The sequence below is a fragment of the Artemia sp. Qi Xiang Cuo genome, chromosome 2, assembly GCF_049724085.1.
Source record: "Artemia sp. Qi Xiang Cuo chromosome 2, ASM4972408v1, whole genome shotgun sequence".
Taxonomy (NCBI): Eukaryota; Metazoa; Arthropoda; class Branchiopoda; order Anostraca; family Artemiidae; genus Artemia; species Artemia sp. Qi Xiang Cuo.
Window position 1 is genome coordinate 13,175,500 of NC_142795.1, and position 24,499 is coordinate 13,199,998.

Genomic DNA, 24,499 nt, shown 5'->3' on the forward strand with positions numbered 1-24,499 from the left:
AATCTACCAAGCGTGAAACTACAACAAATCGGCATCGATAAATAAATGAAACCCAAAACGAACAGAAATTACAATAATTAACCGAGTAAAACTCAAAACGAGCAGAAATTAACATAAGTTGGGTGCAAAACCCCTATGCCTTCCCCAGGCCATAACAAAATTTGCACTACTGAAAAAATACAAATGAATGTGCATTGTCAGTTTAATATACATATACTGAAATTTAGTAGTAAAAATGTTAATATTATTTGATTTATTAAAGTTATAAAAGTAAAAACATATATATTTTTTCAGTAAAGTGCAAAGTTGTTCAGTTGTTCTGGCCTTGGGAAGGCATAGGGGTTTTGCGCCTAACTTATGTTAATTTCTGCTCATTTTGAGTTTTATTCTGTTATTTATTGTAATTTCTGTTCGTATTGGGTTTCATTTATTTATCAATGCTGATCTGTGGTAGTTTCACGCTTGGTAGATTATTTGATTTTTTTTTGCTAATTTTTTTTAAATGGAGTTCTTTACTTTTCTTTGAAAAACTTATTTTGTGGAAAAAGTTTGTTTTTATTAATCTCAGAAAAAATCTTCTTAAGAGAGGACTATAAAAACTGTGTTTTCTCAACTTGGATTACTTTTGAGCTGTAAACCCGAACGTAAATCTTTTCAACTATTTTGAGAGACACAAAAGCCAAAACTGAAAACAAAAGGTTCTTAAAGAATTCTCTTGGTCATATTTTTGGTTTTGACATTTTGTCTTTTGAGAAAGGATTAACGATGTTTTGTTTACTTTTCGCCTATAAGTTTTTGCGCTATCAGTCACTATTGGATTAAGCACGGTGAAGTAGTAAGGTGAATAAAAAAAATTGCAGAAAGTATTAGGGAAGGAAGAGACCAAAGGGACTTCTAATTCTTTGTTTTGGGTTGTGAATGCGAGGGCATTGTGCGTTGCCCGAACAAGGACCAGCCATTTTCATCTTAAAACCGTGTAACATACAACCGTAGGTGCTAAGGTCAAAAGCAACCCTATGCACTGAATACATTGAAAAGTAAAATTAGCTTTGCGTGGAAATTGATCAAAGACTTCTTTACGATTGGCTCAGGCCAAAAGTTGATTGAGTTAGGTGATTTTCACCACAAGAAATAAAATACAATGGGACAACTACCCCTCAGCATTCGTGTACCTATATTGCTAATAGCCTTTGATGAGCCCCTTTGACTTTCTTATTTTGCATATTTACAATTAGCTTAAATAGTTTCCTTTAATGTATTGTAATCAAAATGTATTACAATACAAACTCCATTTCTAGAGTTTCAATTTCTATTGGTCGTTCTTTAATTACTGACTGTTTGATCCTGGGTTTGCTTAAGTAGGATAGAGGCAGAAGTTCCCCCTCTCCCCCAACCCCTATTTTTAAATTGATATTTTATTCCCTGTGATTTTTGGCTTTTTACTAAAGACAAGTTAAGCAAAATAGTGGTGAATAGTGCCGCTGTTTTGCTGACTCATTATTAGAATTAAATAAATGACAAAAATAAAATCAATAAGACGAGTTAAAGAAAATGAAAATAGTGAGATAACGGCCAGTGAAATATCCGACCTGCCGAAATCTTGTTTTCAGTCAGTAAATCCAGTAATTTTACCAACTCAATTTTCATAACCAGGTAAAAAGACAAGTTAATTGGTAGTTCATATACCCTGATACAGATTTTTGGAACTGGACTGGAAATGCAATGATAAGATTAATAAAGATCGATGACAATACTAACCAAATATTAAACACTATGTTGATAACATTCAGTAATTATGAGGGCTTAGTCAACAGGATTGCATAAAAACTTCAGCTTTCGTTAGGAAATTATTGTCAATAACAACTGCTTTAGTAATAAGCTAGTGTAGACAGGGGTCAGTTTGACCATTGATTATAATTGTAAAAAAAGTACAGAAAATAAATATTTTGCGTTAATGGCCCAAACAAGTTTAAATATAGTATATGTGTGAGTATATTTGATAAGACCTACTTTTAGTGCTATGACATCACTTTATTTCAATGCAAACCCGAGCTAAAATAGATTATAGCAGCAAAGGATGTTGAGTCCAGCCCGTTCGCTGCATCAATTCCTACCGACATTAAATTGGGTTGTCCATTCTAGCCAAAAGGATGATAGGGTACACGCTTAAATATTTTATTAGCCCTCAGCAGGTGTGTTGTCTATGTAGCAAGTATGATTAAACTCGAGCTAGTGAAGTGCTCTTGAACTTCAAGATTTGTTCTATAAATTTTAATACTTTATATTGGCCTGCAATTTATATTTTTTGCTTTTTGAATTTCCCCCTACTAGAAAATTTTCCTCTTCTCGAAACTAAATTAAGCTCATGTTATCTTCACCTCTTCGGAATCGGCTTGAAATGTACAGCAATGAAATATAAAAGTTTTTTTCTGAAAGAAGGTAAAGAGTGTCATTGTAAATTAAAATAAACAGAAGTTGTCCTGCTTTTGAGGGAGTGGCATCCCCCTTAACATCTCAGTCTTTACGGTAAATTTTACTTAATTACCCAATACTTCAATAATGAATGACCTAACGCAAGGATATTGGAAATGGGATGAAAAGTGTTTTCAAATCATTCAAAGGTGACTTATTAACGCGTATCTTCCTCAGACAATGAAACATCCTGCTCAAATGCTTCAAAAGGTAGTCAGTAAGTAAAACATTAGCAACTACTTATGGGCTGTATTTTTGGAAACCAAAAATAGCATTGAGTAAAACTAGCGTAGAGAAAGGGGGTTAAGGGGTCAGTCCCAGTCATTTAAACTTAATTTTTCTTTGTTTTAAGTTTAAAGTTCGTTCTTTACATTCATTAAAAAAAATGATTATTTTCTTACCTTAAGATTAATGATCCATTAAAGATTCTTGGCAACAGACAGAATTCTCTCCACGGGTGCGATGGATTTGTCGGCAGCTTTTTTAAGACTGTTTAGCATGAAAAAATTGCCATTGGAAGCTGATTTCAGGACAGTTCTATTGGTGGCATTCTGACTAGAGCGAATTTTTGTGGATCTGATTTTATTTTCGATCACCAAAGGTCTCGTGCAAGTTTGCAGGGAGGCAATTGAGATCAGGAGTCCCATCTAAAACAAAGTCGCTGTTAACATAGACGCTGGAGGAACATATCTAAGCCCATTTATGACGAACTTGTTAATTCCACTATTTCGCATTTTCTTTTTCACAAAATCATGTGCCATAACCTAATAAAAATCTTCGATAATATCATATCTGATGTGCGATTTGCGTTCAAAAAACCCTTTACAAAATAGATTCTCAATTGAAAGTCTAAATAGACATTCAATATCGATTTTTATTTATTCCGCTGCCCATTAACCGTTGCTTAAAAAAGGCCTGTTCTATATTGGTGTTTGTTTTTAAGGTTGTTTGTTTGTTAAGTTTCCTGTGGACTTTTATCTGTGTTTTTTTTTCTTAATTCGCCACTGACGATGGTTGAGCGGAGGTCGTGATTGAAATATTTTTAAATATATTATTTTCTTTTTTTGTTTACTAGTTGTGATTATCTTCGTTCTTTTTTCATTACAATTTATTGTTTCATCAGTATTGGAACTGTCCCGTTGGATCTCTCCTATCTCAAATGATTCGAATTAAAGAAAACACATCTTCCTTTCAAGTAGTAGGTCAGTTAAATTGCACGAAAGTAATTTTTAATTTAGTTTACTGGTGCCACAAGAAACCCGGATTACGAGCAAATTAACAAATGGAAAAACCAGTTTTTAAGAAGGCTGTTCTTTGGATGGCCTCTTGTGATTCGGTTGCCACCTCTTTTTTCGAGTGATCAATCGATTTCGAATTCTTTTACGCCGTCAGCTATTTATACAAGAAGCAAATATAGTAAATTTACTGTTAGCTGTTCTGTTTTTATCAAATTCAAGATCTGACTTACATCCTATTTTAAGGTACAGTTTTCTAGGATTTTATATAATGTCTCTTGATCGAATTGGGAAAGTTTTTGACAAGCTACTTTTCGCCATCTTGGAAAGGGGTTAGGTTAGAAATTGAAACTTTCATTAGGCTAATGAATCTAAGGCCAAATCATACTCGAGGAAGGTATTGCCAAGCTGCTAGGTTAACCCTTTTCTGATTTACAAATCTTATAAATCTGTCTACTTGACAGGTAGGCAAATTTCTAAGACTAAGAATTTTGACAAAAAATGTTACCTTAATTTTCAGTTTCCTTTCCTCTTGTTTTAGTTTTGAAAATGCAATTCTGTTCAAATCAGCAGAATTTTAAGCCTTGTCAGTGTTTAAGTTTTAACATTCTGATTTATAAAATTGTTTCTATATTTTACTTTTTCGATTTTATTACAATGAAACTTTCAGTGATGGGTCTATAGGCTAAAATAGACTATGTCCCGGGAAGGTATTTTGAAGTACCTACCTCTACTGCTTCTCCCTCTAAAGGGTCCTGACCTTTGATGACCTTTAAAAATCTGTGTGTTATAAAAGCAAAACCTTGCAAAATAGATCTTCTGCTTATATGAAGTACAACAAAATTGTTTTCAGCTTCACAAAATTGCTCAATTCTAATTTATAAGGTTTTAAAGATATGCAAATACATTTCCTAAATTTGAAAAAAAACAAACATTGATGATATGGCTTAAAATTCTACTCAAATAACAGGAATTACATTTTCAAAACTAAATCCAGAGAAAAGGAACATAGGCCCTAACTGAAAATTAAGGTAAAATGTTGTTTTGTTAAAATTTCAATAGGTAATAGACCTGTCATGTAGGCAAAGTTCAGAACCCTCTAGAGGGAGAATGAGTGGAGGTAGGTACTTCAAAATACCTTCCTGAGACATACTTTAGCCTGTAGACCATCCCTGAAAGTTTCATTTTTCAGATCTAACCCCTTTCCAAGATAGCTAAAGTAGAATTTTTACCAAATTGTGATATATTAATGAATAACTAAAAATCTAAGCTATGCATCAATAGGCCTATGGTTTAAAATCAAACACTTGGAATTATTAGTTTATTGACTTACCCACAGGGATCTCTTTTTGAAAATACCAACTATTCTATTTTGATGTATATCAAAATAGTGTTTCAGTTTTATTCACATACTAACATAAAGCTGATTTTCTTCTGATTCTAGAAATATAACTTATATTGCTTGATATTTGTTCTATAAATCACAAATATTAAATATAATTTTTCTTTTCAATTGCTTTTCAAAACAGAAACCACATTTTAAATTTATGCTGTCAAGTTATTGTTGAAAATTTGACCAAGAAATTGGAGTCTTTGTTACTGCTGTTGGGGTGGTCCAAAAACCCATTGCTATTTTTCTGGAATGCCAATGAAAAGTGGTCTTTCCCAAAAAGAGGTCTTTTACCCTAGAGGTAGGTACTTCAAAATGCCTTCCCATGACATACTTTATTCTGAAGATCCATCCCAGAAGGTTTTATTTCCCTAATTTAACCCCTTTCTAAGATAGCAAAAATTAACTTGTCTAGAATTTTAATGTAAAACTCTTGATGATGAGCTTTTCACTAAGCCTATCTTTGCAAGTAGACTAGTCTGGTTGAACTATATGAACAAGCCTAAAAATTCCAGATAATGGGCTTTTTGGCATCTGGGGAAGTGGTTAAGGGTAAATTTAAAGCATGTGGGCACCTCTGTCTTTGCACCTTTGAAGGAAGCAATAAAAATTCTGAAATTACTTTATAAAATCACTCCTGTATGAGCTTATACATAATAATACGCATTATGACAATAATAATGAAAAAGCTAAGCTATTTGCCACTCTTTTAGTTAATAAGCTAACATCAAATAATTGTAGCAAAATGTCCCCCATTCCTATGAACCCAAGTTACCAACCTTGCCCAGGATCCGAGTATATAACCAGCCCATTTTCAATCCAGGAAATGAACAAAGTTATACATTATATTAGGACCAAGACTAGCGGTAGCTATGACAGTATACACCCTTCATGGATAAAGAATCTCATCCCTTCATAAAAACAGGAAATTCTAAATTGTTATAATCATTCTTGGGCTTCATCTATGTTTTACTATTAACAAAGCTGAACATTGATAGACAGTCATATGAAAAATAAATCAACAACACAACACATCAATACTCCACTGGAATGTAAGATCACTCACAGAAAATAAGTTAAATGAAATCTTTTATGAATAATAATTCCATCAGTATTGCTTGCCTCCAGGAAACTCATTTAACCCAAAATCAACAAATTAAGTCTCTGGGATATACTATCCTGAGAAAGGATAGCATCATAGAGAAAAGGAGGTGGAGTAGCTTTAATAGTTAAAAATAATATAAAATTCTGTGGCATCAACTTTCCAGATTTTGTAAATGATGTTGATGCAATTGGTATCAGTGTTTGGCTGAATAATACAAAGACTTATATAATAAGCTTTTATAACCCTAATGGCCAAACTACAGATGCCATGGATTTCTTCAGCTATATAAATAATTCTAATATGTTGAAAAATATTATTATTTGTGGAGACTTTAATGCCCACAGCCTTTTGTGGAGGAATAAACCAGCAAATAAAGCTGGTAAGTTCATTGAGCATATGACTTCAAATAATACTGAGTTAGCTGTTGCTACCCCTCCAAACCTGAATACATATTTCAACCCCAAAAGTGGCAGTTTCTCTACAATTGACCTACAAATTGTGTCTTTAAATATTTTGAATAAAATTTATATAAATAAAATTGGTAGTCTATGTACTGACCACTTTGCCATATTTTGCTCCCTAAACAAACCTGCTGAAACCCTATCACATACCTCCAAATATATCAACACTAAAGCAAATTTGCCTATGTTCCAAAATAAGCTAAATGATGAAATTACAAGTTTCACCCTAAATTCATGCATTTCAAATGCAACAGCTGACACACGTGCTGAAGTTTTGGCATCTTTACTAATAAATACAGCTAATCATGCTATCCCCAGGACAACACCCAGGAAAACCTTCCCTAAACACATTCCCAAAGCATGGTGGACAAATGAGTGCCAAAATAAATTAAGAACAAAAAATGTAGCTAGGAGAACATTCTTAAAAAAACATCACCTACTACATATTTAAAAAAAAATACAAGCAGAATCTAATCCAAAAAGGACCATAATAAATGCTAAATATAACTACTGGAATAATTTTGCAAATAATCTCTCCAGAGAAACACATGATCCAATTATACATAAGTCATACGCCACATCTGTGGGAAATCGACTTCCCCCAATCCCCTCTTGTATGAGCTTATGCATAATATTATCCGTTATGACATGATAACGAAAAGGTTAAGCTATTTGCCACTCTTTTTGTTAATAAGGTAACATCAAATAATTGCAGCAAAATGCCCCCAATTCCTATGAACCCAAGTTACCAACCTTGCCCAGGATCCAAGTATATAACCATCCCATTTTCAATCCAGGAAATGAATAATGCAATACATCATATTAGGACCAAGACTAGCAGCAGCTATGACAATATACACCCTACATGGATAAAGAATCTCACCCCTTCGTACAAACAGGAACTTATAAATTATAATCATGCTTGGGCTTCATGTATGTTCCCCAATATCTGGAAATGTTCATCCCTCCTACCAATCCTAAAGAAAAATAAACCCAAAAATAACCCTGAGTCTTATAGGCCCATAATGATTACTCCTGTGATGAGGAAAATAATCTATTATCTATTACCAACTCCTTTGGTTTGTTGAAAAAAATAATATGAACCCTCACACTCAAACTGGTTTCAGGAAACACCATTCCTCAACAGATGCTTTTATATTGTTAACAAATGCAATAAATGAATCATTCTTGAAAAATAATGTCCTAGTTGCAGCTTTCATACATTTTGAAGAGGCATATGACAATGTGAACCACCAAATCCTTTTAAATAAACTTGCAAACCTTGGACTACCCCCCAAGCTAGTATCTTTTATAAAATCTTTTGTAGAATTGCAAAGTTTCATTGTTTGAGTAGGTTCAGCCTCTTCACCCCAAAAGACAATAACCAAAGGCCTTCCTCAGGGAACAGTCCTCAGCTGCCTCCTCTTTGCCCTATATCTCTGGGACATGAACCTCCTCCACACAAATCTACAGCATGCTGATGATCTGGTACTTGGTCATCTGGCAACATCTTTGAGATTGCACAGTCAAAGCTGCAAAAGTCACTTTTCCAATTTGAAAAATACTCTCAACATTCAGATTTACCCATTGCACCTACTAAGTCAAAAATAATCCAATTTCACTGAAAGCAAATTCATGTTAATGCAAGACTAACTCTAAATGGAACAACTATTCCAGAAGATAATCATATTAATTATCTAGGTCTCATGCTTGACCAAAAACTTAATTCCCACCTCCACATTTCAAACACAATAAAAAAAATGCTATAGAAAGACAAGTATACTAAAAAGAATTCTTTCCACACCCTGGGGCTGTAAGGAGAAAACCTTACTCCAGTTTTATAAATCACATATAAGGCCCCATATTGACTATGGGCTCAGCGTCTATGGTGCATGTGCAAAGACCCAGATGCAAAAAATTGAAACAATACAAAATGATATAATATGTCTCATATTTGGTCTTAGGAAACCCAAAAGCACCAAGTTTCTGCTTATGGAGAGTGGATTAACAACAATAAGGAAGAGATGTAGCATTCTCTTGATAAAACATTTTACAAAAATTGAATCAAATTGCTCACACACCCTACATAATTGGTTAAGAAATCCAGCCATGTATAGAGGCATTGCAGATGAGTATGCCGATATTCAGAAGAAGTTCCCTGTACCCGCAAAATCTATTGCACCTACTTTCCCCCAATCCCCTCCATGGAATTGGTCAATCCCCATAATAAATACTGATTTCTCAAAGTGGGCTAAAGATTTAACCCCCATTGCTTTTGTCCAGAAGAAATTCGCTGAACTTAATACAATTACTTATAAAAACCATTTCCAAATCTTTGTTGATGGGTCCAAAATGAATGAGTAGGTAGCAAGTGGTGCTTTCCTTCCTCACCTGAAAATTGCAATGGGTGAGAGATTATATAATAGTTTATCCACAATGTCTGCTGAGTTAAATGCCATAATCATGGCATTAGAACACCTTATGGAAAATAAACCTTCGATTGCTAACTCAAATAATATTATAGTTTATTCTGACTCTTTATCAAGCCTTGAGCTGCTGTCTTCAGCTCCTCAGTATAAGTTGGATATTGAAACTTATCATTGTCTTAGTATTATAGATAATCTTGCTTCAAGTGGCATAAGAACTTATCTTCAGTATATTCCTAGCCACTCCGGTATAAGTGGTAACCATCAGGTTGATGAAATTGCAAAAAATGCTATAAATATTGACCAGCCAAGTGGGAAACCAATCCCTACCAGAGATATTTACTGATGGAGACTATCAGATGTTATGTTTAATAAGAAAAATCCTACTCTTTCCCCCTTTCCTAATAAGTATTTTTCTAAAATTTATTATAGAATTTGTATGGAACAAATGGACTAAACTTTCTTGCATTCTCGTATCAGTTTTCTATTTCAAGTTTTTCAGTTCACATGTCCCCGCTTTGCAGGTCTTGCAATAGGAAAAATTAAACATTTGATCACTGCCTATTTGAATGTAATATGCTGACGTCTGCACAGCATACTCTGCATTGTAAATTGTGAAAGGGCTTCAAACCCCACACAGTCTCACTATCAGCCAAGAGCCAAGCCAACCATACCTGCACACAGAGAACAGAAATTAATATCTATCATCTTATATTTGAACTCCTTGAGTCAAAAGATCGACTGAAAAATATCAGTGAATATCTAATAAATAAGAGATAACCAAGCCAGTAGCTCTGTAGCCCACGGAGTGAAGCAAAAGGAAAAAGCCTAAATAGTATGTGCTGAAAAGCCCGCCTGCTGTGAAATAGAAGAAGAAGAAGAATCACCAATAGCCTACTTGGTCTTGGCTAAGTAGGCTACCCCCATTGCTTTTGTCCAGAAAAAATTTGCTGAACTTAATACAATTACCTATAAAAATCACTTCCAAATATTTGTTGATGGGTCAAAAATGAATGAGAAGGTAGCAAGTGGTGCTTTCCTTCCTCACCTAAAAATTGTAATGGGCAAGAGATTATATAATAATTTATTTATAATGTCTGCTGAGTTAAATGCCATAATCATGGTATTAGAACACCTTAAGGATAACCAACCTCTGATTGCAAATTCAAATAATATTATTATATATTCCGACTCTTTATCAAGCCTTGAGTTGCTGGCCTCAGCTCCTCAGTATAAGTTGGACATTGACACTTATCATTGTCTCTGAATTATAGATAATCTTGCTTCAAGTGGCATAAGAACTTATTTTCAGTGTATTCCTAGCCACTCTGGCATAAGTGGTAATCATCAGGTTGATGAAATAGCAAAAAATGCTATAAATATTGACCAGCCAAGTGGGAGACCAATCCCAATTAGAGATGTTTACTGATGGAGACTATCAGATATTAATTTTAACAAAAATAATCCTATCCTTTCCCTCTTTCCCAATAAGTATTTTTCTAAAACCTACCATAGAATCCGTTCTGGAACAAATGGACTAAATTGTTTTGCATTCTTGTATAAGTTTTCTAACTCAATTGGTTCAATCCTCCTGTCCCCTCTTTGCAGGCATTGTAATATGAATAATGAGATAATTGGCCATTGCCTATTTGAAATGTAATATGCTGACGTCTGCACAACATACCTTGCTTTGTAAACTGTTAAAATGCTTCAAACACCACAAAATCTCACTATCAGCCAAGAGCCTAGCCAACTATACCTGCACACAGAGCATAGAAAGCGACAACTATCATCTCATAATTGAACTCCTAGAGTCGAAAAATCCACTGAATGATATCTGAAAATATATAATATTTGTGAGACGATCAAGCCAGTAGCTCTGTAGCCCACCGAGTGAAGCAAAAGGAAAAGGGCTAAATAGTATTACTGAAAAGCCCGCCTGCTGTTAAATAGAAGAAGAAATAGAAGTCTTGGCTACTTACCTTATTCTAAATTTAACACTGCTGCTCTTTAACCCAATTTCCCCTTGCAGTGGTGAAAAGATGTTCTAAGTTCATTCTTGCGTTCATTCAATAAATGCCCTTCTTCTTGATTTTGAAAAAGTATTTTTTCAATTCACCCTCATTCTCATGATGGTGCCATATATAGGCCTAGCTAATGTACAAACTAACCTAAAATAAATATGGTTTCATCAGATTCCCTATTTTATGCTCCTTTATAGCATAATTGTCATTAGCATTATAATGCACCCCCCCCCCTCTCCCTGATGGACACAAATATAGCCCTAAGGAAATAGGGGTACTTGTATGATATACCCCCTACCTAATATTCTTCTAATATGTTTCTCTGATGCTCAATCCTAAGGAAATATACCACAGTAAGATAAAAATTTAATAGTTTAGAAACAAATTTGGGCTGTATATTTGTATGTTAGGGATGGGGGTAAAGTATAGTGGGTCTGCATGCCTAATGTGTTAGGTATAATCATTCTGCATATTATCTCATTAGAATTGTTTTCTAACTTCATACTGTCCAAACACTAGGCCCATTCTTTTGCACTAAGATCTTAATCTAAGATCTCACATCTTTCAGCAAAGATTTCCGTTGTTTCCATTCATTCTTGTTCTAAGATCTTTCAGCTCACTGATGTTAGCAAAAAGTGTGAAGAACGCCATTTTTCTACAACATGGAACAATGATGAGAGAAGTTTGATGATATACTCATAATTGTTCTCAGACCACTGATCAGAGCAGAATGATGAAAGGTGTGTGCAAAAAAACACCATAAGATGTAAGATCTTAGTGCTAAAATTTCACTTTTAAGTCTTCTTTGTCAAAAGATGTAAGATCTTAGCACATAGATGAGTAAAAGAACAACCCTACTCTAGACCATTCCCCCCTATTTTGCAAATATATAACCCAAATTATGTATTTTCTATCTATTCTGTCATTTCTCTTTGTCTTATCTCACACTAAGCTGAAAGAAACTAACAAAAAAAAAACAACTGGTTCTATAATGCATTAACGACTGAACAACTTGAATGATAGAGGGTTTATCATACAAAAACCAAAATAGGGAACATTCTAGTTTAGAGGCTTCTAGCTATCTTTGAATGTAGTTGAGTTAGGGGAATAAAGCCTCCATGGCTGAGATACACCCTATGTAAGTGTTCCCAAGCTATGCTGTCTATTTTTTTTCTTATTTCTAGGGCTTAGAAGATATGCACCTATTAAGTAAGATTGAACCCATCTGAATTTTGATAAAAAAAATGTTTTACCTTAATTTTGAATTTTCAATCTCTTCTTCTTAGGCTTGTTTTAGAATGCAACTCCTGTTATTTCAGTATTGAATTTTAAGCCATATCAATGATTTTCCCTAAGTCTGTCTTTGATTAGGCTCCACTGTTAACTATAAGAGCATTTGAAACTGTTAGTGGTGTATATAGTTAAAATATTAAAGCTAATCATAGACAGTACAATAGCACTGCCCAAGTAAATAGCAAACATAGCCCTTTTTTCACTAAGGCTCTTTGTACAGAAGGAGCTGTCATAGAAACTTCAGAAGGGGCTCATTTGATTGGAAATTGAAATTTCTAGTGTCATTCTTACAAGTTAAAAGGGATTGGAGGGTAACCAGCCCCCACCAGTGCTTCTTTTTTCCCCAAAGATATCCAATCAAAATTTTGAGACAACCATTTTTCTTAGCATAGTTGAAAGGTCAAGTAACTATGCCTCTGGGATGTTAACTCTTCACCATAATCCTATAGACAAGGGCTGTAAGTTTTGCAATTCACCCATTATTTACATATAGTATTTGATAACAGGAAAGGGGGCATGTTTGGCCTTTGGTGTACAAAAAGGCTAAATGCATTCAGGGGAAGCTTTCAGGGACTGTTGAACTAAATCAAAACACACTATGTCCATGCAAGTTGTCAAAAGAGCATATCTCAGGAAAGACTTAGGTATAAACTTAATTTGCACTTCAGAGCAAAATGAAGGTTCATACTGGATCTATTGTGCTGTGTGACAAAGATGGTGAATTTTGTCACTGTGTTAGGGCCCAGTAAAATGCAGTAGGAGGGGTCTGCTGGAGAGGTGCATGTTAACTCAGTAATGATGACCACGAGGTAGGTGTGGCCTGAGATGACCATTCTTTAGTGGTCCAAAGCTGAAACCACCACACAACATCAACTTTGGATAGTGTATGCAAGATGGTTTAATATGTATGGCAAGCTGCATCAGCCTCCCAGAAAGACACTTATATGATGACATTGGCATCAGTGGGCTATTGAAAGGGAAGGACAGCCCTGCTCATTTTTCCTAGACTTTTGATTCCATTCCTTGTCATGTCTTGACTTAAAGAACACAGTTGTGGGTGCAATCACCCTTTCAGCTTGAAGATTATTCTGATCATTGACAGCAAACTTGGGCAAGAAATGTTGCCATGTTTGGGCATTAACAGGATGTTTTGACAGCTTATACAAAGCCTTGTATGTTGCTGGCTTGAATGTTTGGTAAAAGAGGGTTTATTTGGTTATACATTATACTTGTAGGCCAGCATCACATCACCACAGCAGCATCAGAAAATGAGTATTGGCAGCTGTAGGTACTCTAGTCTCTTGTTGAAAGGGAGATCAAATTGGAACTTATTAAGTTGGAACTTCTCAGGGGATGATAAGAGGGGTTATTGATTAACCAAAAGACAGTTTATCCATACTACTACTACTACTGCCACTATTACTAAGGCTGAGGATATTAACTTGAAAATTTTGGGAAATGTTGAAGGAGAAGTTTAACTAAATAAAAACAGAATATGTGCATACAAATTGCCTAAAGGCTTTATCAGCAATATCTTAGGAAAAAGTTAGAGTATGAAGCTAAAACTTAGAGGTGATGATAAGGGGATGTAGAGTAGACCAAAAGACAATATGTGCATACTACTACTTCTGCTAATACTGCTACTACTAAAGCTAAAGGGTATGAAAGTGAAAATTTCAACGAATATTAAGGGGAAAGTTGAACTAAATCAAAACACTGTATGCAGGTTGTCAAAAGAGCATGTCTCAGGAGTACCTTGAGGTATTTAGTTTGAACCTTTGGGGAATGATGAGGGGGATGATCAATTCACCAAGAGGTAATATGTGCATGGTATGACTACAACTCCTAAGGCCAAGGGTAGTAAGTGGGAAATCATAGGCAGTGCAATAGCACTGACTAAGTAATGAGGAAAGTGGGCACAATGGTTATATTCTATTTTACTCTTCTTATGGAAGGAGTTGTTCTATTGGGAGGGGCTCATTTGATTGGAAATTTAAAGTCGTAGTACCCTTTCTAAGAGTCAAAAGTGATTAGAAGCAGCCAGCCACCCTTCCTTGCATGTTTTTCCCAGAGACATAGTCCTAAAATTTTGAGATAGCCATCTTGTTTGGCATTGTTGAAAAGTCCAACAACTATGCCCTGTGGATTATACCCCTGCCCCACAGCCCTTGGGGCCAGGGCTGTAAGTTATACAATTCCCTAATCATCTACATATAGTATTTTTTATTGGGAAAAGGGGGCATGTTTGACCTTTGGTGTCCAAAAAGGCCAAGGGCATTTAGATGCAGCTTACAGGGAATATTGAATGAAGTTTTGAACTAGATCAAAATACACTATGTGCATGTGGGCTGCCAAAAAGGTGTATTTCAGGAACAACTTAGGTTATCAAGTGACAAGTTTCAGAAAATGAATGAGGGGGATGATCAATTGACCAAAACACAATATTTGCATACTACTACTACCACCACCACTACTAGTTTTTTGTAACTATTACTAAGGCTGAGGATATTAAGGTGAAAATTTAAGATAATGCTGAGGGGAAATGGAACTGAATCAAAACACACTGTGTGCATACCAGTTGTCAAAAGGATGTATCCTCAATATCTTGGGAATAGTTTAGTGTACTAAGTCGGAACTTCCAGCATATTCAACTGACAAAAAGACAATATGTGCATACCAATACTGCTACTAGTACTACTGCCACTAATGTTGCTACTTCTATTATTATTACTAAGGCTAAAGAGTATGAAGGTAAAGATTCAAGGGAATTTTGAGAGGAAAATTGAACTAAATCAAAACACAGTCTGCAGGTTGTCTGAAGAATTTGTCTCAGGAATGGCTTAGGATATTAAGCTGGAATTTAATTTTTTCACAGACCATAGCCTTTCTTTGACAAAACAAATTTGCAGGAAATGATAAGGGAGATGGTCAATTAACCAAAAAAGGCAATATATGGATATTAGTACTGCTGCTTCTACTACTACAACCACTTCTATAGTACTTGTATGATATACCCCCTAACTAATATTCTTCATCTAATTAGAACCTTGGATTTTCCATAATTTTTTTTAATAAAGTATCTATAATTTTGATATATATATATATATATATATATATATATATATATATATATATATATATATATATATATATATATATATATATATATATATATGTTATTTTTATAATCACAATTTTCTATGAGACAGTTAGTTTACAGTTATAACAGTTATGTAATATACTAGCATTTAATTTTTTTACAAAGGCTATATTCACTCCTGAATATAACCTATATTCATGACGTATTAATTATGGGTGAAATTTAAATCAGTTTACTTTTTCTGGTAAATTTAATTTATTGGTATTGTTTGCACATATGTTTTGCTCTTAGCTTTATCATTATAGCCTGCATCTAATTTTCGTTTTGGCTTAATTTCCATGCCAGTTTTCCTTTGCTATTAAGCTGCACTTGAAACATGTTTTTCATTGTAAATGTCATTATCCATATTTTTGTGTCTTAAAGATGTTTCTAAAATAAGTGCTAAGTATTAAAATAGACCAGAAAAAGTCTACACACTATGCAAAAAACGTCTTGTTATAAATTGGAAGTATGTAGGGTAGATAAAACTAATTCAGAAAGACAAAAATAAAAGGAGGTAGGTATTGGCCCTTAAGATTAAAATCAAGACATTTTAACTGCAGAAATCCGGGAGTTTTCTTATTAAGACTTTCTTATGGTTGGTGGTTTGGGGGAAGAAAGAGATAGAAGAAGCATGATTATAGCCAAGTTCATTAGTAGTTGTATGATACAGGGTTTGTCCTGAAAGTAATGGGACGGATTTTCTTCTGCTGCAACTGTACTTTGGAGTTTGTGCATGCAGACTGGATTTGGTAGAGGGCACTCTTAGCTAATGAACGAGCAGGTGGTCAGTTGTCTCCAAGCACCTGGAGAGTCTGGACAGGTATTTTTGTGTGACGTGTTTCTGTGAGTGCTGCAAGCCAAAAATGCAGCATTCGTTAGAGCAAAGGCACATAATTAAATACTGTGTAAAACTCAGTACATCTGACACAGTCGTTTGTTATGATGAAGCAGGCTTACCCAGATGTTGCTTTAGCAAAAGTGGTGTGTTTCAGTAACACCAGGCCTTTGACTTCAACAAACAACTACAATGTGACTTGTGTGCACAAAGTTTTGAACCTCAGATCATTGACTAAGTATTTGTTTACTTACCCAAATTTAAAATTTACCAAAATCAGTTGTTCATGACATTGTGATGGTGCATTTGAACATTTGCAAGGTGTGTGTAAAGATGTTCCCAAAAGTGCTCACTGATGACCAGAAATTGCAGCAAATGGAAGTATTCCAAGAAAATTTGAACATGTGTGAAAGTAACCCCCAATTTTTAATAATGTAACCACAGGTGATGAGTCCTGGATCTTTGAGTATGATCCCAAGACAAAGGGGCAATCTTCCGAGTGGCACACGTCAGCGTCTCTTTGCCCAGAAAAGACAAGAATGAGCAAATCCAAAGTGAAAACAATACTCAATGTCTTTTTTGACATCAAAGGCATTGTTCACCATAAATTTAATCCTCCTGGACAAACTGTCAATGCCAAGTTTTATGTGGAAGTGCTCAAGAGACTCAAACAAATGGTCAATGGGGTCCAACAAGACATTGCAGCTGACTGGAAGTTGCACCATGACAATGCCCCAGCTCACACTGCCTTTCTTGTCAACAACTACCTGACCAAGGCCAGCATCCCAATGCTTCTGCAGCTGCCCTGCAGCTCAGATGTGGCCTCCCTGGACTTTTTTTGCTTTCTCCAAGCATCCCAATGCTTCTGCAGCTGCCCTGCAGCCCAGATGTGGCCTCCCTGGACTTTTTTTGCTTTCTCGCCTGAATGGCTGATGAAAGGTAAGCATTTGAGGCAACAGAGGGGATCCAAGCAGCATGCACAACGGCTCTCAAGGCTATTCCAGAGAATGCATACTATAATAATAATAATAATTTATTTATTACCCACTATAAAAAAGAAGCGGAGTACATCAAGAAAAACAAAAGAAGCAAACTCGCACAGTTAACAATTATTTACATAAAACGACGTAAATTATGGTGCGCAGTAAGACCTGCAGACAACGACAGTTTTCCCGCAAGCACAGTCATTTTTTCCCGTAAATCAGGGAGGCCGAATCGCGATATTAGATGCCGGTTCCGAAACCACGGAGGGAGGCACAAAAGGTACCGAGAAAATTTAAAATAATAAGTCTGGGTAGATTTCAGATCTTTAGGCTTCAGAATTGGAAGAAAGCCAGATATAAAAAGAGTAGAATGATCGTAAAATGAAGAATATATTTCCCAAGCACTTTTCTATTCTACCTCCCTCTATTTGCAACAATTTTTGAATATCCTATCTGAATTATTTTTTTTTTTTTTTGCATTAGAAACTTTTAGAGCCCGAGGTGTTTTTAGATTATTAGTAATGTGAAGACCAAGCCACCGAAAAGAAGAGACACAGGGAATAGAGAAAAAACCACAGTTAAGAGGGAAAATCGCACTCGAATTAAAGGAAGTATATTCGCACTTATCAACCTTTAACATAAGCCCAATCTGTCTGAACTGGTCTGAGATCCAGCTGACAGAATGTGAGAGCCCTGCCCTAGAAGGACTGACAAGCAGAATATCGTCCCCATAAGCAAGATACAAGACATCAATTCCATCAGAAATGAAAGTCGAAGGCAAAGATGAAAGGATAGGACCAATATATAACTTAAAAATAGTAGGAGAAAGCACACCACCTTGACAGACCCCACGCCAAAGCAACACCTTTAATCAGAAACTACTCCATTACATTTTACCCGAATAAAAGAGTTAGAATACCAGTACCATAACAAAACAACAATAGAAAGGTTAATATCATAGGCAGCTCGCTAGCGCTGCCTAAGCAAAGAACGATATGGGCACAATGTGTTGTTTTTTTTTTTTTTTTTTTTTTTTTTTTTTCGTACCTGGGCCCGTCGTATCGAAGGAGTTGTCGTAGAAAGTTCGAAAAGGGCTCATTCGATTGGAAATTGGAGTGGCTAGTGCCCTTTTTAATAGTCGAAAGTGATTGGAGGGCAACTAGCCCCCACGCCCATCATTCCCCCAAACACATCCAATCAAAATTTTGAGATGGGCATTTTGTTCAGCTTAGTTGATTTCCAGATAGAAAATATGTTTTTGAGGGGGACACTCCCCCACAACCCTCATGGCAAGGGTTTTAAATTATGCCCTGAGGGCATATAAGGTTTTTATAGAAGGTGTTGTCGTAGGAACTTCAAAAAAGGATCATTCGATTGGAAATTCAAAGGGCTAGTGCCCTTTTTAATAGTCGAAAGTAATCGGAGGGCAACAAGCCCCCCTCAAGCCCATCCTTCGCCAAAATACATCCAATCAAAATTTTAAGATAGCAATTTTGTTCAGCGTAGTTGATTTCCAAATAGAAAATATCTTTTTGTGGAGGACACTCCCCCAAAACCCTTGGAGCAAGGGTTTTAATTTATGCCCTGGGGGCATATAAGGTTTTTATAGAAGGCATTGTCGTAGAAACTTCAAAAAAGGCTCATTCGATTGGAAATTCAAAGGGCTAGTGCCCGTTTTAATAGTCGAAAGTGATTGGAGGGCAACTACCCCCCCCCTCACGCCCATCATTTCCCCAAACACATCCAATCAAAATTTTGAGATTGCCATTTTGTCCAGCATAGTTGATTTCCAGATAGAACATATATTTTTGAGGAGAATACTTCCCCACGACCCTTGGGGCAAGGCGTTGTCGTAGAAACTTCAAAACAGGCTCATTCGATTGGAAATTAAAGGGCTACTGCTCTTTTTAATAGTCAAAAGTGATTGGTGTGCCACTAGCCCTCCCCCCTCCCACGCCCATCATTTCTCCAAACACATCCAATCAAAATTTTGAGATAGCCATTTTGTTCCGCGTTGTTGATTTCTATATAGAAAATATATTTTTCTGGAGGACACTCCCCCACAACCCTTGGGGCAAGGGTTTTAAGTTATGCCCTGGGGGTACAAAAGGTTTTTATAGAAGGCGTTGTTGTAGAAACTTCAAAAAGGCTAATTTGATTGGAAATTCAAAGGGCTAGTGCCCGTTTTAATAGTCGAAAGTGATTGGAGGGCAACTACCCCCCCCCCACGACCATCATTCCCCCAAACACATCCAATAAAAATTTTGAGATTGCCATTTTGTCCAGCATAGTTGATTTCCAGATAGAAAATATGTTTTTGAGGAGGACACTTCCCCACAACCCTTGGGGCAAGGCGTTGTCGTAGAAACTTCAAAACAGGCTCATTCGATTGGAATTCAAAGGGCTAGTACCCTTTTTACTAGTCGAAAGTGATTGGAGGGCAACTAGCCCCCCCCCCTCCCACACGCCCGTCATTCTCTAAACACGTCCAATCAAAATTTTAGATAGTCATTTCGTTCAGCATAGTTGATTTCCAGATGGAAAATATGTTTTGAGGATGACATTCCCCCACAACCCTCAGGGCAAGGGTTTTGTGTTATGCCCTTGGGGCATATGAGGTTTTTATAGAAGGCATTGTCATAGAAACTTCAAAACAGGCTCATTCGATTGGAAATTTAAAGCTCTAGTACCCTTTTTGATATTCGAAAGTGATTGGAGGGCAACTAGTCCCCTCCCCCACGCCGTCCATTCTCCCAAACACATCCAATAAAAATTTTGAGATAGCCATTTTGTTCGGCGTAGTTGATTTCCAGATAGAAAATTTGTTTTTGAGGTGGTCACTCCCCCACAACCCTCAGGGCAAGGGTTTTAAGATATGCCCTGGGGGCATATAAGGTTCTTATAGAAGGTGTTGTCCTAGACACTTCAAAACAGGCTCATTCGATTGTAAATTCAAAGGGTTAGTACCCTTTTTAATAGTCGAAAGTGATTGGAGGGCAACTAGCCCCCCCCCCCACCCATCATTCCCCCAAACACATCCAAATGATTGGATTGAAAGCCAAATCGGTTTTCACCAAAATTAACATTTGCTGAAATGAAAGGAGAAGAATATATTCAAAAATTTTGCTAAGAGTGCACGAAACAGTAATAGGTCGATAAGAACTACACTCTGACGAAGTTTTTCCACGCTTCAAAACCGAGGTGACTGTGCTACAGAGAAAACTGTCAGGAATCATTGAAGTAGATAAACACATCTGAAACAGTAGCTGAAGGTGATCTATCAAAGCTGGGCAAACTACTTTTAGATGATACAAAGAAATTCTGTCTTGATCAACAGAGCTAGATTGCATGTTCTTAGTAGCTTGACCAATATCAACAGTAGAAACTGGTAATACATTACTCTGAGAAATATGATTAGGCAAGCATAACTCAAGAAGATTACTAAAAAGCTTTTCAACGTCCCGGTTCACCTGGCCAAAAATATCATTATAATAAAATACCCAAGTATGAACTGCTATAGGACTTTCAGAAAAATCACTACTAAGCTTAACCGAATTCATAACATGAGACCAATCCTCTCTCAACACAGGAAAATCAAAACCAGATACCCCAGACTGCCGCAAACTTTTTTTATAAGCACGCTTGGTACTTTGCTTCAGATCGAAGACAACTCCTCGATTTGGCCAACCGTAAGACACCCATATTCGTAGCAAAAACTTAGCTTTATTCTTTACAACTTTTAATTCTGGGTCCAAAACCCATTCTGGTTTTCTAGTTTTAACTTTAACCTTTTCTAGAGGAACAGAAGTCGCCTCTGCTTGTTTTAAGCACTAAATTATTTTATCATAATATTCATTTAGAGACTGCTTATCATTTGAGAAACGGTCAGTAACTTGAAGCAAATGGTAAGGAACTTTTATAGAACCCAATAACGCGGACAACGTAGTAATATAAAGTGCAAAATTAGCTCTACTCCAGTTAATCCTGTAAAACCACTTAGAACTTTGTGTAAATGGTCTAATAGAACGGGAAGCGACTAGTGAAGCAGAGAACGAAATCGGGAGGTGGTCAATGTCACAATCGTCTTCATGAACAAGAACAGTCGATACATTAATATTTGGCGAGAAAACTACATGGTCAATATTAGACAAACTTCCAGATTGGTAAATATATGAATAATCAACACTTTTCTCGACTATTTTGTAGGCAGAAAAAGCATCAAGGACTATATCGGATCGAACTGACTGACTTGTAATATCTGTGTTGAAGTCACCAAATACTATGAAATCATAACCAGTCGATACAACAGACGCAAGAATAGCCTTAAGATTTGCCGAGGCTTTCATATACGCGTTTAAAGCGGAAATACTTTTTTTGTTACATGGGAGATACACATTTATCAGCACAGTATTACCAAACCGGACCGCAAGGATGAATTTGTCACTGTGAAAACACTGGAGAGAGCAAACTCAGGTTATTCTTAACAATGCACGCGAGGCCTCAAGAAGGTCTACCAAAAGTGACCTCAGCATTAGTTGTAAAAACGAAATGATTACGACTTCTTTTTAACACGATACTACTAGTAGAAGTCAGGAGGTGTTCTTGAAGGCATACTATGTCAAACTGGTCACACAATTCATCAATTAAATGCTCCTTTAAACGTGTACCATTTATATTAAGCGAAACAATCGAAACAGGCACAGTCATTTCTTCTTGGCAATGATATCTCTCAGCACTTTGCATCTAAGACTAAAGGAGGCATGATTTTCACCACAATTTTCACATCTTGCATCAAGCTGGCAGGGAGAATCCTTGGTGGAAATATGAGGGCCCGCACAGCATGCACACTTCGCAACCAAACTTGCACAATCAGCTACTCTATGGTCTGGCAAACGGCATTATAAACAGCATCAAGGTGCCAACAGATATTCTTTCACAGATAAGTATTCATATCCAAGTTTAACACCATTTTGCAGAGCCTTGGCTTTTGACATGGAGTCACAAAACTCAAGCTTAACCGTCCCAGTGTCACCAAGCCGCATAGCTTTTACCCCACCTGGATATCCTTGAAAGAATGAGAAGTCTAAGTCCTTCGATATTTCTCTGACTATCTTGAAAAACCGCTTAGTGTTCACCTTGGATGGAGATTCTGCTAAAATCACTGAAATAGAGTCTTTGAATTCTTCAGCAGCAGATTTTTTAACATTGATTAGCCATTTGTCATCTCGCAAACTCAGGTTGGTAACTGCGTCATGACAGATCAGTTTATTAAGTACCTCTTTTCGTTTTATCGGGTCATTTAGTGTTTGTGGCACTTTAGAGACAACAACAGTGGTGTGAGAGTCAGTTGACGGCGTCACACGGGCAGGCAGTGGTGGAAAGTGATTATCATACAAATCGAACTTACTTGAAACAGTCTTTAGGAAGTGTTCCATTCTATTCAATTTCGCGTTCAAACTCGAATAAACCAAAGCAGGGATGACAGGTACATCATTTGGAGAACGAATTACAAACATCGGTAGGTATATGTCTCCATCGTCACATTTCTCGAATATACTTAACATATCCTTCAAATGGCTTTCCAAAGTCTTTGGTCCCTGTCTTCTCGGAAGTTCAGTCCCAGGTACAGCCGCATCGTAGAGGAGTTTTTTAGCTTCGATTACACTCGGCAAGTCCAGAAAAAACTCCTTTCCAAATTTCAGTATTCCGTTTTCATTCACTCTATTATCATGGTTAAATTGCAAAAAAATTAAAACTGGCGAAAAAACAAGTCCACTATTCATTGTTCACTATACATATCAGAAGAACCAGATACCAATAAGCGAAGAAAGTGTAGTTTCCTACTACCAGATGCCCACAGTTTAAGGGAGTAACACTCCCGGCAGGTACAACGGCCCTTGCGACAAGAAACTCCCTCTTCTGCTCGCTTATGAGCAACATTGAATTATAATCACATTATCAAATCAAATTAAAAAGATTGTAAAATAATAGATGACCTTATATGAGTGAGTAAATATATCCAAATGGTAAAATAGTCCGTAAATATCAATTTATTATTTCACTTATTTCGAAACTGACGGTCACTGCAATCCACTGTAATTTATTCCAAAATTTAATCCGGCTTAAATATCAATAGATGTTCACAGGCCAAATGCGGAATGATAATCCGTATGACACTTCAATGCTTGGAAATCGTGCTGACAGTGCTGCATTGACGAAGAAGGAGCCTATTTTGAAAGTTTTAAAGAATTGTAATGATTGGCTCAATAAATGTTTTTAAATCAACTCAGTCCTATTACTTTCTAGACAAACCCTGCACAACCAATAAATTTAAAGACACTAAACTCTAGCTCATCATTTTTTTTTCCAGCTTTTTTTTTCATTTTTCTCAATTTTTTGATTTTTCAGCAAATTTTTGCAAGATAAAATCAAGGTACTGAATTTTAGATATGCAGTCCTGGTATTATACTCCTCTTGTATGTGCTACAGTTTGCTTAGAAATTGGTGAAAATGTTGGTTTTCATCGAAAGAATCATACAAGCTAAAATATATAGAAATTACAGTTTTTTTTTGTTTTTTGTTTTTTTAAACTGATTGGACATGTTTGACTAATGTTGTAGATTGGAACTGGTATCTAATTTTAGAAATCAAATGATCATATTCAAAACAGACTAATATAGGTGTTTATGAATATGACAAATCATGCAGGCTTCTTTGCACCTGTCTGATTTTTGTGGATTTTATGTGCCTATCACTGGCCTCACTGATCTTTTCCTCATAGTTTGTTTTTATGCCCCCCTGCTTAATAAATAAACATATTAATTAATATGTTAATAAATAAACATAATAATTAAACATAAATATTGAACTTAATAAATAAACTTAATAAATAAACATAATAATACTTAATAAATAAACACTTAATAAATAAACATAAATATTGAACTAAACATCAATGTACTGAAGTTTTCTGATAATGCAAACAACTCATTTGGTAAATGGTAAGGTAATATTATGAGACTGATATAAACAGCAAACATGAGTTAGAATTTTGCTCATGAATGTGCTACTGGAGGGAAGACTCACCCCTGAATTGAAAATATGTATTTTTACTTCAAACAATGAAATTATAC

The 24,499-nt window shown here is 35.9% G+C and overlaps 1 protein-coding gene across 2 annotated transcripts in view; it reads left to right on the forward strand.

The window, feature by feature from the left end:
- The first annotated feature begins 3,800 nt into the window (after window positions 1–3,800).
- LOC148954921 (cystatin-B-like) overlaps window positions 3,801–24,499 on the forward strand; it is a 29,267-nt gene continuing 8,568 nt past the window's right edge. The window contains exon 1 of one of the 2 annotated variants that reach the window (XM_089107990.1): window positions 3,801–3,953. The gene's annotated coding sequence lies outside the window, so the exon portion shown is untranslated. The remainder of the gene's footprint in view (window positions 3,954–24,499) is intronic. The other variant, XM_089107991.1, reaches the window with a different exon arrangement.